The sequence below is a fragment of the Callithrix jacchus genome, chromosome 19 (assembly GCF_049354715.1).
Source record: "Callithrix jacchus isolate 240 chromosome 19, calJac240_pri, whole genome shotgun sequence".
Lineage (NCBI taxonomy): Eukaryota > Metazoa > Chordata > Mammalia > Primates > Cebidae > Callithrix > Callithrix jacchus.
The window spans coordinates 5,879,108-5,892,558 of record NC_133520.1 but is presented as its reverse complement, the minus strand read 5'-3'; the positions used below and the strand labels follow the sequence as shown (position 1 = coordinate 5,892,558).

Sequence of the window (13,451 nt, the reverse complement as noted above, 5' to 3'; positions counted from 1 at the left end):
GAATCAACCTACGCATCCATCATGGATGACTAAAGAAAATGTGGTACTGTACACACACACACACACACACACACACACACACACACACACGAATACCGTGCAGCTTAAGAAAGAATGCAGTCATGTCTTTGCAGCAACATAGCTGGAACTGGAGGTCATTATCTTAAGTGAAAGAACTTAGAAAGTCAAATACTCCATGTTCTCATTTATAAGTGCTAAATAACACGTGGACGTAGAATGTGGAACAATAGTCACTGAAGACTGGAAAGCGTGGGAGGGTGACCTATGATAAATTACATAATGGATACAATGTACATTCCTTGGGTGATGGTTACACAAGAAGGCCCGGCTTAGCCATTACACAATATATCCATGTAACAAAACTGCACTTGGACCCCTTAAATTTATGCAAATAAAAATAAAACAGTAAACAACAGGAAAGTATGTGTATTTCAAAGTGAAGCTTGTAAAACTACAAAGTCCTGTTCACCTAAAGAATTAGCAAAGTGTTTTAATATATGTAGATTGCTTTCTTGTTTACCTTGTTACTTCACATTTTTTTCTTTCTTTCTTTCTTTTTTTTTTTTGGACTCCCAGTATCTGAGAACATATTTCTTCCCTAGAGGAGTTGAGAAGAGGAGGAAGAAAAATGGGAGGAGACAGGATCTTTGTCAACTTGACAAATAGGTGTAGCTACTTCTTGTGTTTTTCCTCTCCAGGTCCTCAGCAGTCTCGTTACTTTTTTTGTTTGTTTAAGTACTCTCTGATGAATGTCATAGGCCTCTTAGTTGCAGTTTCCCATCTCCCAGCTTGTTCTAAGATAAATACTTCCAATTTATATGTTAAGTTACATATTCATTTATGAAACTTATTTTACCTTGTTTTTCAGAACTGTAACAAGTTTTATTGACATGATACATTTTTTTCACCAAGGAGGAAAGGTCACCAGTGATGTGTCCCACTTGTTGAAAATGCCTCTAATGATACTGTGCTCTATTTATTGATCATATATGCCAGACACTGCACTGGGCACTTAATATATTACCCATTTCTTACAACAACCCTTATGTAAGGTAGATGTTTACATTTCACTTTTGGAGAGATTAGGTAGTTTGTCTAAGCTTGTGTTACTTGTAAATGGTGGAGCATATTTTAAAGCCCTTCTGCTTCTGTTTATACAATGTTTTCTTCTACTTTTCAAAAGCACCTTTAATGATTTGGTGCCTATACCTAAAGTACTTTTTAGAGAGGGTAAGCAGCATGTTGATTCTACATTTTTTTTGTATATCTGCGTACTTCTAAAAGTGTTTTATTTTCCATCTGCTCCACTTTAAGCACTTGTTAAATGTAACTCATTAATTTTTTTCAAGGATGGTACCGTAATTAATGTAGCATCTCGCGTAGTTGAAAGTAGCAGATACTTTAAAAATATTTGCTTCCTCAATTCAAAACAATAACAAAAAGAGAGGTGGCAGTTGATGGAGGGAGACTATTCACATAAAAATTCATTTCTGTTGGAATGTGAGGCTGGAACCTTTCTCATATTACAGCATGCTTCAGGGCAGGGCTAGAGTCCAAGCTGTGATTAAAATCACCCAAACTCTTTTTTCTTTGCTTTACAACCACAAGTTATTGCCAGCTGAAAAGGATAATGGAGGGTAATGATGAATGTGTTTCCATCTGCTGCTGCTGCAAAAACATTTTTTAGTTTCATTCTTTTTAAACCTAGATAAAAAGGCTGCTTTGAAATGAAGAGTAAATTAGTGGCTACCAAATGAGTAGTTATTAGATTGCTGCCCTAGAAGCCTGTCAGGTGATGCTGATGGTGGTTGCTGCCAGTTAACAGTTTGGTCTCAAATAGTTTCTCCCCAGGGGTGGGGAATGTGGGAATGTGGGGGTGTGGGGGTGGTATAAGCATTCAAGCATTCTTGAGACTCTTTCCTTTTCATTCCCAACTGGAGGTTTTAGACATGGGTGTTACTTTCCCAGAAACTGCCTAGATTTTCATAGGTTGTCAAGGTCAAATATATTGATTTAGCCATTTCATAATGTATACTTATATGGAAACATATTGTATGTCATAAATATATACAGTTTATATTGTCAATTAGTAAATATTTAAAAAGGAAGTCAAATGAAAACAGAACTTTAATAATTTTCTGCAGTAGATACTTTTTTACTTGCTGGAACCTGAGAGAACCAAGCCATTTGGAATAGCTTGTATCCCCTTTTTTTTTCTTTTGTTTTTGAGATGGAGCCTCATTCTGACACCTAGGCTGGAGTGCAGTTGTGGGATCTCAGCTCACTGCAACCTCTGCCTCCAGGTTCAAGCGATTCTGATGCCTCAGCCTCCTGAGTAGCTGGGATTACAGGTGCCCACCACCACATCTGGCTAATTATTTTGTGCATTTGGTAGAGATGGAGTTTCACCATGTTGGCCAGGCTGGTCTCAAACTCCTGGCCTCAAGCCATCTGCAGGCCTTAGCCTCCCAAAGTGCTGGGATTGTAGGCATGAGCCACCACTGTGCCCAGCTAAATAACCTGTATCTCTAATACATTGTTATCCCAGCCTCCTCACCCCCTCAGTGGTTAAACTATGTGCAGTCATACTGAATTGCTGTGCTTATCAAATAGTTGATTTGTTTGTTTGTTTGTTTTTGAGACTGGGTCTTGGTCTGTCGCCCAGGCTGGAGTGAAGTGGTGAGATCGTAGCCCACTATAGCCTTAACTTCCTGGGCTTAGGCAATCCTCCTGCCTTCCCCTCTCAAGTAGCTGGGACTGTAGGTGTGTGTCACCACACATGACTAATTTAAAAATTGTTTTGTAGAGACAGAGGTCTTGTTTCATTGCCTACATCAGTCTCAAACTCCTGGGCTCAAGCTGTCCTCCTGCCTTGGCCTCCCAAAGTGTCGAGATTACAGGCTTGAGCCACCATGCCCAGGCTGGGTTTTTCTTCCTACTGTGGTTGATTATTCCTCATGGTTGCCCCTCAAGATCACTTCAGCAGTGGTATATTATAGAAATACTCCATTAGTCCTTTAAGACCATAACCTGATTATTAGTAATTAGAGCTCTGGGCTCAATTGCACATAGTAGTCTCCTATACTTTAATACTTTGTTGTTGTTGTTTGAGACAGGGTCTTACTCTGTCACCTGGGCTGGAGTTGAGTGGCATAATTACTGCTCATTGCAGCCTCAACCTCTTGGGCTCAAGTGATCCTCCCACCTCAGCCTCCTGAGTAGCTTGGACTACAGGTGTGTGCCACCATGCTCAGCTAATTTTTTTTTAACTTCTTATAGAGATGGGAGTTCTACTATGTTGCACAGGCTGGTCTCAGACTCCTGGCTCAACTGAGCCAGCCTCATTTGGAAGGCCTCAGCCTCCTAAAGTGCTGGTATTATAGGCGTGAGCCACTGTACCTGGCCTATACTTTTAAGAATTCTTTTAATGATTTGTGATTGTTTGGTTTGGCCTTTAGGTTATTATATCTGCTGAATGCTGTGTGATGGATATTGAGATTATCCACTCTAATTAGGGAGCTACTAACTAAAATATAATATCTTTAACCATTGAGTTTGGACAATCTGACTTCAGAGTTTTAGCTCTTAACCCCTTTACTACAAAGCTGATGCCTCTGTTTTATAAATAATACAGCCCCTATTTAAGATTTCTGCGTATAACGTTCCCCCATGTCATTTTCTATTAGGTTATGTGCGTATATGCAAGGTTTTCCATTTCTGTTCTAATAAAACTTTCATCTTTACTTTTAGTGGTTGCCAGTTGGTTTCTTGCAAGGCATTTTCTGCTTTCAGCATTTTCATTTCAGGTAAAAGGATTGTGTTACCTTGATGACTTTTTGGCATATATGCTCTAAAGTTAGTCCTCTGTACCGGTAGAGACAAATAAAGCATGTACAGTATTTCTTTTGGATTATATTATAATTTGGGGAACAAATTTGCCATTTGAAGTTTGTCTTAGATACATAATTTTTATTCTGTAAATTTACAGATGGTGGAATTCTGGAAACATCCTGTGTTGAAGAGAAAAATTCCACTCAGAATTTAAAATTGGCCTTGGAGAGTTATAAAAAGGGGTAGGGGAATGGATCATCCATATGTGGGTTATTGAATTAAATGTTTCACATTTTTTTGTTCTTAGAGTCAACTTTTATAACACTGTTACTGGGAATACTTGACTTACTCAGCTTTTACTGAACACTTTAATTTTGGGAGTACAGTTTCTAAACTCATGAAATAATCTTCATGCAACAAGATGTTATTTTATCAAATTTTGACTACATGTTCATTCTTAACTTTGACAGATTTTCATGAACAGAGGTGAGTTATATATCTTTAAGTTTATATAATTAATAATCATCTTTTATTTCTAGAACTGGGTTCAGGGGCAGTTAGTTATCTAATAAAGCAGCAACTGAGTTTTATATGCATTGTTAATTTTGGCATTTTGGTGTGGAAGGGGCATTTGTGTTAGATTTAACTTTTTCTTGTGAAAATCTAAACATATTTAAGCATGGTTTAGGAATAATAAACTTGAGGTACTACATATAATTTGATTTAGAAGCTTTTTAATCCTGAATAAGGAAGGAATACATAGAAAGTCAAGGAAAAATTCTGTGTAATGGTTGTGATATTCAAGATGAAAACAGTGTGATCCAGCAGCTTAAAACAATGACCTCCTCACTAGTTGAGCATACATCAGTGTCATGAAATGAAGAGAATGGGAAGAGGTGTCTGTGCATCTTTGTTTTAGGACTGTATTGCGTGTTAACTCAAATACTAGACTAAAAGGTTTGTGTTATTATTCCTTTTACAAAGATGAGGAAACTGAAATTTTAGAAGTTGGTTACTTGTCTGTGGTTAGAAGAAGTACATGCAGAATTGTGATTTGAGCCCAGAATGTCTGACTCTAAGACCTAAATTCTTTCTACCGTATCATATACTTCTTGTTATCTTTTGTTTGATTTTTTATTCCATTTCCCCCACTTTGAACTGTGTTGAAAGTTTTCTGTTCTATTTCTTTTTTTCTCTCTGGTTGCCACAGAAATGTTAATATGCATACTTAACAAAGTCTAAATGTAAATGCAATTTTTATCCTTATCCTGAACCTCCTTCTGACAAGAACTATTTTTTATCAGATATTATAGTTTTGGGATTTGATCTTTCAGCCCCAGAAATAACACAGTGTTTAGATAGACCCATATGCATTTAACCTTTTTTTCCTAACCATTCCTTCATGTGTGTTGGTTGTAAGATGAATTGTTTTTTAATTTACCCCCTCAGGAACTTTATGTGAGAGGGTCTTTGCTCAGGCTCTCATTTTGTGTAGGCCCTCAAGTTTTGCTGCCTCTTACCCTGTTTTCTGTAGCTCCCTCCCCATCAGGTTCATTCCACCTGGGCTGTATAGATTCCCCAGGGGCACTAACTCACCTCTCTAGACTTGTACTTTTAAAAACATTGTTTCTGCCCTTGGAACATTTCTCTTACTTTATTGTTGGCTCTTCCATACATTAAAAAAAATTTTTTAAGCACTTAATACAACATTTTTTAGGTGGTCTCCAGCGATGGGGCTTCATTGCCAAAAATAAAAGTCCAGATTGTCATTGTGCTTGATGGGAGTATTTTGTATTGAACCTGTGGAGTGGGGGAATGGGGAGAGGATTTTTAAAAAATGTATTTTAAAATAAATTCCTAGTAACTGATAAAACTCATTCATTTGGAGTCATAAGAAATAAACTGTTTGATGAAGAAGCAAAAGATGACTTCCAAAAGCACTTTGGAAAACGCCCCTTACTGAAAGTTTATACTGACTACCCTCTTGAGGAAGAATATAATTTAAGAACAGATTTTTAATGTGACATTAAGTATTGTCTTCCCTTGCCCTTGTACCTTTTTCTAAGATAAAGAAGAACCAAGGATTACTTGCTCTGTACATGAGGTGCCATGTTGTGAAGTTTAGGTTGCGGATGCTCTATGAAAATTTATAACATTAACGCTGAAAATACCATGAAAGTGCCAAAACCTATTTGTTTTGGAATTTTACAAAATTTATTCTTAGGACTTAGCTTATTAACCGGTATCAGGAGTTTCAAAGAGATAGTAACCTTACTTCATCAGCTCTCTTTGAATGGAGTTTTTTTTTTTTTTTTTTGAGACGGAGTTTCGCTCTTGTTACCCAGGCTGGAGTGTAATGGCGCGATCTCGGCTCACCGCAACCTCCGCCTCCTGGGTTCAGGCAATTCTCCTGCCTCAGCCTCCTGAGTAGCTGAGATTACAGGCACGTGCCACCATGCCCAGCTAATTTTTGTATTTTTAGTAGAGACGGGGTTTCACCATGTTGACCAGAATGGTCTCGATCTCTTGACCTCGTGATCCACCCGCCTTGGCCTCCCAAAGTGCTGGGATTACAGGCGTAAGCCATAGTGCCCAGCCAAGAAATAGAAAATAACTTTAGAGCAGTATTTTCTATATTCTTTATTTTTAAAATATGCTCTTATATGAATACCCACATAGGATATATGTGTTTTGCTTTGCTTACCTGATAAACACTGTTAAAAATAATGTTTTAGTTGAAAAGATGCTTAACCCACATTTTTTAATGGGTTAAGTTTAATGTTTTGAGGGTTTTTTTTTTAAGCAGGTGTTATTGATTTAGTGTTTTTGGAAATAATTTTGTTAGCACTGATAGAAACGATGAGGATTTGAAAGGAAACAATTGTTGCTTTGTGAGTGGTGATGTTCAGTAATGACTAAGTACATTCATTTGCACAGCCAGTATAAACTCCAGATGTTTTCCCTGCCTGTTTCTTAAGTGGGTCATGTGATTGGGTGTTTATCATTGACTTGAATATCTTCAAGTTTTACAAACCACATAAGTTGACCATGAAATCAAGGAGCTCTTTCAAAGAACACTTTGAAAGTAGATTTTATTTTTATTTTTGGGGTCATTTCAATGAAAAGAAGATTGTACAGTTTGTGTCTGGATTTTGGAACTTTTTCCCCTTCTTTTCCTTCTTTTTATTTCCTCTTTCTTTCCTCCCTTCTTTCTTCCTTCTGTCCTTCCTTCCACATTCTTTTTTTGAAACATCATGTCACCCAGGCTGGAGTGCAGTGGTGCGATCTCAGCTCCCTGCAGCCTCCACCTGCCAGGTTCAAGCGACTCTCCTTCCTCAGCCTCCTGATTAGCTGGGACTATAGGCATGTGTCACCATGCCCAGCTAATTTTTTGTATTTTTAGTAGAGACAGGGTTTAGCCATGTTGGCCAGGCTGGTCTCAAACTCCTGACCTCAAGTGATTTACCCACCTTGGCCTCCCAAAGTGCTGAAATTACAGGCATGAGCCATAGTGCCTAGCTCCTTCCACCCCAATGGAGAGATTTCTATGGTACTTTTTGGTTAGTCTTCCCAACACAGTCTCTGCCATTAGCAGTTTGCTTTTAGCTGAGGCTGATAGGCCATTCATTTATTTTATAAAATCATTTCGTGTGAATAGTATTTTGTGGCTGTCTTTCAGAGATGACAGTGACTTAAGTGTCAGTGAGATTGTGACTGCTGCATTTACTTAGAGCTGGTCTCTTTTTGTTTTAGGGATAATGGGAAAGGAGCCTAGTCCCCAAAGAATTGTATCTAAATTTGTGAAGAAACTACCTAAATTGTTATGGTGGCACATGTGACTGATGGATCTTTTGGAATTGAATGCTTGGAATGTTTTAAATATATGATTATTAAAATTGTTCCTGGGTTCTTTCTTCTGCAGGATATGAGTATGTATTTAGTTGTAGAGAACCATGAATATGCTGACCTTTGTGCAAATGTGAAATACTTCTTTAGTGGTTCTTGTAAAAATTGGGTTCTATCAATACTGAGAATGTCAGCATTGTTATCTGATAAGAGCTACTACCCTATTTTAACCATTGCATAGTTTGGCATGATATGTATACACACATCCATATGTGGAATCATAGATTACACAATGCTGCATAAAAAATCAGGAGATTATTTCAGAGGCAGTAGGTTTATTTTTGGATAAGTATATCTTAAATTCAGTAAATTAAATATATAGTAAATGCCCATGATGTATAAGGAACTATGTTTGATGCTAGGTGGATTTAGAAATACCTGTAAGTTCTTATTTCTTATAGAATAAGGAACTGTGCGTAAAGACCCTGCAGCTTAGAACTGTTGAATTTAATAAGCTTTATACTAGGTTTTTGTCATTACTTTTAATGGTAAAAACTGTAGTGAGTTTTGCATCAACCCAATAGTAGTTCATATGAAAGACATCATCACAAGACAAAGAGATTAGAGAAAACTTTATACATAATGACTTGGGGCTGAGACTTAAAGAGGATTTGTAGAGGCGTAGAGGTGTAGGGGACAAAGTACCTAGTACAGGAAGAGTGAGACAGGATGGGAAGTTGTAGCATGTATTTGAGGGACCAGTTTAGCTATAGTATATGGGATGCATTTTAGAGAGTAGGGGAAGATAAGATTGGGGCTTGGACATATAGGACCATGAGTACCATCTTGAGAAAACTCTTAAGTTTGTGAAACAGGTGACTGGTCATTATTCATTTGGTAACCAATTAGGTATCAGTTGTGTGCCAGGCACCAATTAGGCAGAAAAGTAGAATGTGGGTAAGAATCACCAAGCAGCCGGGCACGGTGGCTCCCGTCTGTAATCCTAGCACTTTGAGAAGCCAAGGTGGGTGGATCACTTGAGGTCAGGAGTTCTAGACCAACCTGGCCAACGTGGTAAAACCCCTTCTCTACTGAAATTTCAAAAAAAAAAAAAAATGTGGTAGGCACCTGTAATCCCAGCTACTTGGGAGGCTGAGGCAGGAGAAGCAATTGAATCCGGGAGATGGAGATTGCAGTGAGCCAAGATCGCACTACTGTACTGCAGCCTGAGGAACAGAGTGAGAGTCCATGTGAAAAAAAAAAGAATCACAGGCCCTGGGGCAACTAAACTTACAAGTTTAAGCCCCAATTTACTACTTGTTGGCTTAATGACCTGTGTAAGTTTTTAAGTCTCTCTGACAGGTCTATGTCTGTGATGATAAATTTGTCAAATCATCAAGTCATTAATTTTTATTAAAATTTCTAATGCTAAGGTCCAAGAAATTTCTATAAGAACTTTGAGTTTTGGTTACTGATCATAAGAGATAGAGAACTATTTTATCATTAATATCCAAAATTTTAGTATTTAACATAGAAGTTTTTAATTGAAACCTTTTAAAATGCAGGATTACTTTAGCTAATTTGACTTCTTTTGGATATTGTTGAATTTAATTTTAAGTAATTTAAAATTAAAATGAAGGCTGGGCACGGTGGCTTACACCTGTAATCCCAGCACTTTGGGAGGCTGAGGCAGGCAGATCACCTGAGGTCAGTCAGGCGTTTGAGACCAGCCTGACCAACATGGTGAAACCCCAGCTCTACTAAAAATACAAAAATATCAGGTAGGCGGGAATGGTGGCTCCTGCCTGTAGTCGCAGTTACTTGGGAGGCTGAGACACGAGGCTCGCTTGAACCTGGGAGGTGGAAGTTGTAGTGAGTCGAGATCGCACCTCTGCACTCCAGCCTGGGTGACAGAGTGAGACTCCGTCTCAAAAAAAAAAAAAAAAAAAGAAAAAAGAAAAGAAAATAAATGTAAATCAAATTAGACTATACATTTCAAATTTAAATTTAAATAAATTGAAAATTAAAATCCAAATGCACCTTAAAAATCACAGTCCAAACAATCTTGTACCCATCTCTTCAGCTGAAGAAGGGAATTGAGGCAATGGGGTTTCTATGTTTGGGTAGATGTTTATTTGTTGTCACTACTGATGTTTTAATCAGAAAAGAAGTTTAGAAATGCATACTGAGTAGTCAGAATTATAGCTTCCACAGTCTGTAATAGACAGATTGGGATAGATCTCTGATTTGTCTTTGAGAATAGACTTTTAACAAAGTAATAAGAGTTAAGTCACAAGTATAACCTCACAGGAGTTCATATCAGTGCAGCAAAAGTGTGGCTATTAAGTAGTTTCTCTGCACACTCTACTTTTTGTTTAAAGACATTTCTGTGGGTCTGATCAATGGCATTTAGTGGTATTAAATATTTGTATGCCCCACAACCACCCTCTAGAACCTTACATATTTATTACTATAAACTCATTTTTGAGCTCTCATACTGTTGAATAGTTTAGTTATATATTCAAACTGCATGGCAAGACTGGCAGTGGAGAGTATAGGAAATGAGGTTTGGCTTGAGGAGAAGGGAGTAGGCAAGTCCGGGTGCTGTGCCTTGTTCTTTAGAATTGAGATCCCTTTCATTGCTTTCCTCATATGACCATTGCTTTGCTATGACTGTGTAAAATTATGATACGATGTATGGGTTACGAGGTGTTCACTTCAGATGTTACGCACTGAGCTCTAATTAACTTGAGAGAAGCCAGATTCATTTTTATGCAGAGACTTTTAGTATAGTAGATTTGGAGCTAGAAGACCTAGGCTTGAACCTTGGCTCTTTCTCTTATTATTTGTGTCATACTGAGAAAGAAATGTAGGTTTTCTTGATCTATTTTCTTATTAGTCAAGAGGGAATAGTAATTTCTATTATAGCTTGTTGCAAGGTTGTTGCAATAAAGCTTAAATGAGATGCCAAGAAAGCATTTTATAAAATTCTGAGGAGCTATTTAAATGCCCAGTGTCCTTGGTACAGTCTTAAGTGTCATTTGGAGCAACTGCAACACTAAGGCACAAATTTTTAAGTTGTAAGCTCTGTGAGTACAAGACTTTGTCTATTTTGTACTACTGTATCTGCAGCATCTCATAGAATGGTATTTATTTATTTATATCTAAGTTTCAAAACTTTAAAATGTTTTTCTGCTCCTTACCCACTTTCCTTAGAAGTTTGATGGTTCTTTTTCAACTTAAAAAAAAAAAAAAAAAGGTGGCCGGGCGCGGTGGCTCAAGCCTGTAATCCCAGCCCTTTGGGAGGCTGAGGCGGGTGGATCCCGAGGTCAAGAGATCAAGACCATCCTGGTCAACATGGTGAAACCCCATCTCTACTAAAAAAATACAAAAAAAAAAAAAAAAATTAGCTGGGCATGGTGGCGCGTGCCTGTAATCCCAGCTACTCAGGAGGCTGAGGCAGGAGAATTGCCTGAACCCAGTAGGCGGAGGTTGCGGTGAGCCAAGATCGCGCCATTGCACTCCAGCCTGGGTAACGAGCAAAACTCCGTCTCAAAAAAAAAAAAAAAAAAAAAGGTATAAACAGAGCATAGCACCCTGTCCTGTCCTGTAGTTGGATAGATAAGCTAACTCTTTGTGGGCTGGTTCCTAAAAGTAAAGAGAGAGGGAGGTTACAATGAAATTCTCTTTTAGTTGTATTTCTGCCACATATAAAAAGAAACAAGATAATAGATGGGACCCTGAAAAGAAAAATGGGTTTCAGTAAAACTTGGACAGATAGGGAGGAATTTAGGAATAGCAGTGGAATGGAGAAGCCAGAATAGGAGTTCGGGTTGGGTCCAGGGAAAGATGATCTAGACCATGAAAGAGGTCTTGCTACTGAGACATTCAGTCACAGCAAGGTAGGGCACACTAAGCTTGTACATGAAAATTCAGACTGCTTTAAAATATAGTGCCCTGTTTATATTTTTATGTATGTAAATCAGCATTCCTGTGGTGATAGATAAGATTATATTTTCAGATAGTATCCCTATAATTCTTTTTAGTAGATTAAATATACCTTTCAAATTAGTTTTCCTGATAGTGAATTATTTGATTCATCCAGGCTCTGTTACACATAAGCTGTGAGACATTGGGCAAGTTACCCAACTTATTTGACTCTTTTTTTTTCTAAGCTGTAAAGAAGAATAATACTTACCTTGCAGAGTTGTTGTTAGGATGCAAAATAATGCATGTGAAGTACCTAGTGCAGCACCAAGTGCACAGTAGGGATTCAGTTAATGGTGGGTATTTTTATTTTTTGATCTGGGCTTATTGTATAATTATTTGTGTATAATTTGACAGTAAGTACCATTGATATGATATGAATATTACAAATGTTGCTGGTCTTGTGGATTTCAGTGTTTGTTTTTAGACTAAATATATATTATGTTTTCCTTTTATAGATTTCTGAGAGAGCAGACACCATCTTATTTCTTTTGAAATATATTTAGTAACTCAAAAGGCTTCATTTAAAAGGTAATTTCAAATTTTAAAAGGGCCATTTACTCTTTAATTTTATTTGGATTATATTTGTATACTTGACATAATTAATGGTTCTCTTACACTAAATTTGATTCATTCAGAGTATAAGACAACCCTATTATATCATATTCACTCTGTATTGAGGTTTTCTTTTTCTTTTTTTTTTTTAAAAGTCTTTGGTAATACAGTTGATTTTCCAATCTTGATGAGCACTACTATGCTATATGCTATGGACACAGTGAATAATTACATTAGTCTAATAAGTATGCTATATGATATGGACAATGTGAATAATTTGTTTCTTTAGAAATATTTAAATTTTTTTTACCAAATGATTTTAAATATATTTTGTATAAAAGCAAAATAGCAGGTTGCATTTGGAATCATCTCAGTGGGGAGTTTGTTTCGGAGTAGGAAGGAGGTAAGCTGGAAATAAGTTGTGTGCAATGATGAATTTTTATACTACTTTTAGGCAACCTTGGCATTTACTTAAACATTAGTTCAACAGACTTTCTAGATCTCTATTTTGTATTTAAGATAGTACTAGTAGCAAATAGAGCTTGAAGTGGAATATGAATAATTTTGACTTTTGAGATAGGAGGAATAAATTGTTTCATTTTCTGAGGGCACACTTGGTACCAGAATCTTTTAGTGACCACAAAATGAAGGTAAACATAATTGGGGTAAAAAAAAAAAACCAGGCTTAAATTCTTTTACTCTCATGATGTTTGCAAGTGAGCATGCTAGGTTTTAGAGACACACAGAGAAACTACTGTGACTTCACAGAAGAAACTGTGAAGGTTTCTTCCTGTAGCTTTATCTTAGTCCAAATATAACATTACTTGATGAATTCTCAGTAAATGTACAGAAGTAGTCATGTGTGACCAGACTTTAACGTCTGCTTAGAACTAGTGCTTTCTTATCGTTTGGAAGAAAAAGTTACTTTAAACCATTTAACATTTGGGAATGACTATAATTATGACAGGATGAACTTTATTTTCACTAGAAGATAGAATAGGGTAGTGAAAAGAGCACTGGAATGAAAATCAGGAACTTAGGATCTCTGCTTGCCCTTTTCTTCAGTATCGGCTGTGGGACCTTAAACAACTTATTTAATCTCTGAGTTTTAGATACTTTTTGTATAAAATGAGAGAGTTAGAATTAAATATCAAGGTCCCTTCCACCTAAGGGAAGGACGATTTGTAATAAAACAAATAGTATTAAGGAGG

The 13,451-nt window shown here is 37.1% G+C and overlaps 1 protein-coding gene across 22 annotated transcripts in view; it reads left to right on the top strand.

Moving 5' to 3' along the window:
• The window catches only part of DISP1 (dispatched RND transporter family member 1), a 174,372-nt gene that overhangs the window by 8,538 nt on the left and 152,383 nt on the right, over positions 1 to 13,451 (top strand). For 6 of the 22 annotated variants that reach the window (XM_054248179.2, XM_078356460.1, XM_078356458.1 and 3 more), the window contains exon 2: positions 12,144 to 12,216. The exons of 2 other annotated variants lie outside the window; for them this stretch is intronic. The gene's annotated coding sequence lies outside the window, so the exon portion shown is untranslated. Of the gene's footprint in view, positions 1 to 3,771; positions 4,339 to 7,605; positions 7,782 to 12,143; positions 12,217 to 13,451 lie in introns of all 22 variants that reach the window. 14 more of the 22 variants (XM_054248172.2, XM_078356454.1, XM_078356452.1 and 11 more) reach the window with 6 other exon arrangements.